The following is a 4,988-nucleotide window of genomic DNA, read 5'->3' as shown; positions in this document are numbered from 1 at the left end:
AATAAATACAACATGGTGCTGTGCCAGGCCAAGGAAAAACAAACTTGGCTGGGCCAGCAGGGGGCCCACAAGTGCACTTTTCACACAGAACACCAATTGCAAAGCTTTAAGTTTATTGCTCCATTTATTACAGTTGACCTAAGCATAAACTATATGGGAAGTTTCACAAATAATAAATTGATTTTAAGTAAAAGATTAAATTTAGATGGATATATAACAACTTTTAATTTTTAATATAACTTTTAATATTAGGTGACTTCTGAAGCCAATTTGTTGAAAAAAAATACTTTATGTATTGGAACCAGCTAAAAGTGAGGCATATATAAAGGCCCAACACACTATTTCATTTTTTTCTTTTTTTATTCTAGGGATGGCAATACTTTTGAAACCTTCTGCATTTCCAGCTTCTTGTTTATTATTCAATGTGAAGCTAATAATGTCAGGCTCAACCAGAATTTCTCCTTGCATTTAATCAAGTTAATAGTTGGCTTGCAAATAAACTGTGAAAGTAAGGGTTGGCCTATTACATGCAAACCTTCTACGATGGACAATTTAAAAAATACTGGGGTTGTTGCAGATAGGAAGGCTTAACTAAAAATGGCTCCCCAAATAACAAAGGAGTAGATACGTATATAATCTTGGACCAGTTCTAACAGAGATTACACGACAGGCCTGCTTTGCTTATTTCATGCATCACCGTGGCGTTTAATTTTCATTCCTGAATGACTGCTGCAGTAAGGATGTTAATCTGTTTGTAGAAATAAATAATGTCTCTGACTATGCTCATTTATAAACTTTGACATTTCAAGAGGTTTATACTATTGTAACATATTTCACAGTTAATGCATTGTTCCAGAATACAGCTGTGCCTGTTTAAATTTGCACTTTGAACCTTTACAACATTATTTCAATACAAAATATTTTGTTGAAATAATACGGCTAACTTTTAAAATCTCCCATTTCATAAATATAGTCATCCTTATTGTCACATATACAATATCAGAATCCTAATGTGCCACAATTTATCACAGGTTGAAAAACATGAACAATGCACATGTTAAGAAAGCTACTAACCTCCTCTTATCCGTTTGCAAAGAATTTTTTTAAATGAGTCCCTAAATTCTTTATTGAATACAGTATAAATAACAGGATTTAGAAAGCTGTTGCAGTAACCGAGCCAAAAGACGGTTTTAAACAGCGCCTCTGGGATGCAACATGTATCACAAACTGCTGCGAGTGTATAGGTGAAAAAAAAGGGGAACCAGCAGAGAACAAACACTCCGATGACCACAGCCAGGAGGAAGGTGAATCGTCTCTCTCTGTACTGCCTTTGTTTACCTTTTTTCGGTTTTACACAGTCTGGATCTTCCACCTTGGAAAGTGTTTCCTTAGGTTTCACCTGGGTCATGTTGGATGTTATCCCACTTCTCTTATTTCTTAATAAACATAAGTTGGTTTCATTCCCACTAGAGGAGGAAGGATCTTCCTCTTCATCAAAGCCACAGATCTCATCTTCATTCCTTTCTTTTTCCTCTTTTTCTTGAGGGTCAGCTCCACATTTTGTTTTCTCCAAGTTTCCGTTCTTTTTCTGGAGGCCTCCTGGTAAGGCTCTTGTTTTTGACAGATTCTTGACAATCTGGTAGATCCGGATGTATACCATAATCATGATGAAACAGGGAGCAAAGAAGGATGCAGTGCTTGAAAATATGATATACCATTTCGCCTGATTGAGCTGGCACACTGGTTTGTCCTTTTCTCCCTCCTTCATTGTTACAACCGAAGGGATTGAGATTAAGGTTGCAAGAACCCAAATCAAACAGATGATGCATTTAATCCTGTACAAACTTCGTTTCATGTTATATTCGATTGGTCTAGCCACAGACCAGTATCGGTCCAAGCTAATGACACAGAGGTGAACTATAGACGATGTGCAAAAGAGAACATCCAAAGCCAGGTGGATTACACACCACACCTGACCAAAGTACCAGTAGCCCATTAGTTCATTGGCTAAGGAGAAGGGCACTGCTAAAGTGAAAACCAGGATGTCTGCACATGCCAGAGAGACCAAAAACAAGTTATGGGGTGCCTTAAGTGCTCGAGATGTGACCACTGCAATTACTACCATGATGTTGCCAAACCAGGTTAGTAAAATGAGCATGCCCACTAGGATGCTGAGAAGCACCAAGGTCTGCACTGCGTAAGGTTGTGTGACCGGCTCATTCATGTTGGTGAGATTGAGACAACCCATCAGGATGAACCTTAGTGTCCAAAATAATATTCAGAACTGTTGTGAGCAGAAAGGGAACTGTGCACCCCAAATAGTCATTAAGCGTTTATCTTCATTATGCTGAGACGCTGCAGAAGTCAATGTTTTTTGTCTTCCTACAGGATAAAAAGCAAAGAATAAATAAATAGAAACACTATTTTAATGTTCTTTTTTGTTGAAAGAAAAGCATCTATTAAAAGTTTTCATTTTTTAACATAATTTTTTTAATACTAATTGTTGGTAATAAAAATAAGAAATATTCATCCACCTACCTTTGTAATAAAAGTGCATATCTCAATCCCCTGAAAGCCATGTAATGAAACTCCTTTAAATTTCCTTCAAGTTCTGGTTCAGGACAGGACTTTGCAGGTTTTAAAGCTCAGGCGGTCCTTTAAGCTGTTGCAATGGAGCTGGAAACCTGCGATGCAGCCTCTACATCAGTTAGAGTAGGAGTGGGTGGAGTTCAGTGGCTGGAGCCCTAAAAAGGGATTTTGTTCTGCCTTCAGACACCTAAATCAGTGATTGATTTTAAGCATAATTATATTGTTGATTTAGAAACAATTTATGTACACTATGGAACTGCAATGCTGTATGGGTATATTCTGCATTATTTTATGCTTCTGTGTAATGAACATATCAAATATATATTTGACAAGAAACTAACTGGACATAATTGCTACCTTTGGAGAGAAGATGGGGCTTATTTAGAATTTCAACAATAGAAATGAAGTCCCAGTTATATATAGATTTTTAAATATGCTGTACATATGGAATTATTTGGATTACTGTTTTTTAGGATGTTTATTATTTTTGTGTTTCCCATCTGTCTCTACAAATTTTCTAAAAGTCCTTAGATTATACGTAGGTTTGCTTCTTTGTATCTGCCCATTGTTTTACATAATAGGTGATTATTTTCACTCATTTGGTCATTTGCAACACCTCTATGTCACATTCCAGTCTGATGTGTGAAATTTAGGGTGAGTGAAGCTCTTGTTGCCACAGCCTTGCTGCATTACAGTGCCTTGCAATGGTATGCACACTCTTTGAAATATTTTCTAATTTTGTCACTACACAGTCATAAAACTCCACTGTGTCTAATTGGGATTTTATGTAATAGTGCAACACAAAGTTCATATTTGTGACGAGGAGGAAAATGAAACATGGTTTCTCCATTTTGTTCAAAAAAAAAAAAAAAAACATCTGAAGTGTGGTGCACCTTTATATTAAATGTGCATACCCCCCTTCAATACTTTGTCCAATCATCTATTTCTGCAGTTAGAGCTGCAGGTATTTTATTGTATCCTAATAGCTTCTCTCATTTGCAAACAAACATTTTGACACATTCTTTACAAGCTCAGTCAGATTTGAGGAAAAAGTGACTGTGGACAGCAACTTAAGACTTATATTTCAAAAAATGAAGTGAAGCTAACTCCTACTACCCAGAAATGAAAGCCATTTTAAACAAAGCTCCGACAACAATGCAGACTAGTTCCACTAACAGCTTATAAAAGCACTTCATTACCCAAGGAATTTCATGAGACACTTTGCCTGATCAACAAACCAATTGCAGTTACAAAAATGGGTGAGTGAATATAAAACATAAACAAGAAAGTGAAAACTGTAAGCATGGTTTTATCAGGCTTTATATACTGTAAATATGGGCCCAATGCCACCCCCTTGCCTTTGATGCAGCTTATTACAGCATGTGTTCCTAAGTAATTAAATAATCTTAAAAATCTTTGTAATCATACAAAGCTGTATATTGATTATTGATTATTTTCAGATGCACAGTATTTTTATTGTAAAAACATTGTACTGTACATTATTTTATTTGTTATTTTCTTAACTCTGTGGCTTATTCTGTTATTTCTATACACTTTTTGTAAGGTCCACATTTGTGTGACCACTTTTGCTATAATATTTTTACTGCTCTGTCACCATAATTTCCCTGTTGTGGGACAGTATAGGCATTTTCTAATGTATTCTAAATCACTGTTGTGTCCAGCTGCTCATGAGGTCAGCAGCAATCCTTAATCCATCTTTCACATTTTTAGAAACTAATTTTTAATTGTTAAGTAAAGGGGGCACCTTTCCGGTAGGGACAAATTGGGACAAATCACAAATGAGATTTAGCCAGTAGTTGACAAAGCCAACTACAATCATTAAAGGTGAATAACATGAAGTGGAGAACTCTGATTAAGCCATTCTAACATATAAATATATTTTAATCTAAGCTGTTTTATAGTAATCCTTGCAGTAATGCTTAATGTATTTGTCCTGTATGCGGGTCAACCTGTACCCCTATCTAAAGCCTTGCAGCCTCAAAGAGGTTTTCTGTCACTGTTAGCTATGATCCACTTTCCTGTCTCCGCTGAATGACAACCTCTCCAGCATAATGCTACCACATTTTCCCTTTTCTTCACTATTATTACATTTTATTTTATTTTTGGTCTATCGCATACAATCAAATACAAGAAAATTATCTGGATGGGTTTCTTTTGGGAATGAGATCAAATGGGATGGGTCACTTTGCAAGATATTGTGATTCAGTTCACAGGCATAACTTTCTAAAGGATTGGTGTGGACATGTCCCCACCAAATTTGGCCTGCTGTGGACATGCCCCCACCAATAATTTCAATAGACTGGATGGATGGATGGATGGATGGATGGATGGATGGATGGATGGATGGATGGATGGATGGATGGATGGATGGATGGATG

General features: G+C 36.5%; 1 pseudogene; it reads right to left on the bottom strand.

Annotated features, from left to right (window-relative positions):
* Positions 1–1,025: 1,025 nt before the first annotated feature.
* LOC107093571 lies at positions 1,026–2,248 on the bottom strand (annotated as a pseudogene).
* Between the last annotated feature and the right edge of the window lie 2,740 nt (positions 2,249–4,988).

This window comes from Cyprinodon variegatus, unplaced genomic scaffold, assembly GCF_000732505.1.
Source record: "Cyprinodon variegatus isolate N-32 unplaced genomic scaffold, C_variegatus-1.0 Scaffold433, whole genome shotgun sequence".
Lineage (NCBI taxonomy): Eukaryota > Metazoa > Chordata > Actinopteri > Cyprinodontiformes > Cyprinodontidae > Cyprinodon > Cyprinodon variegatus.
This window is presented reverse-complemented; position numbering and strand designations above follow the sequence as displayed.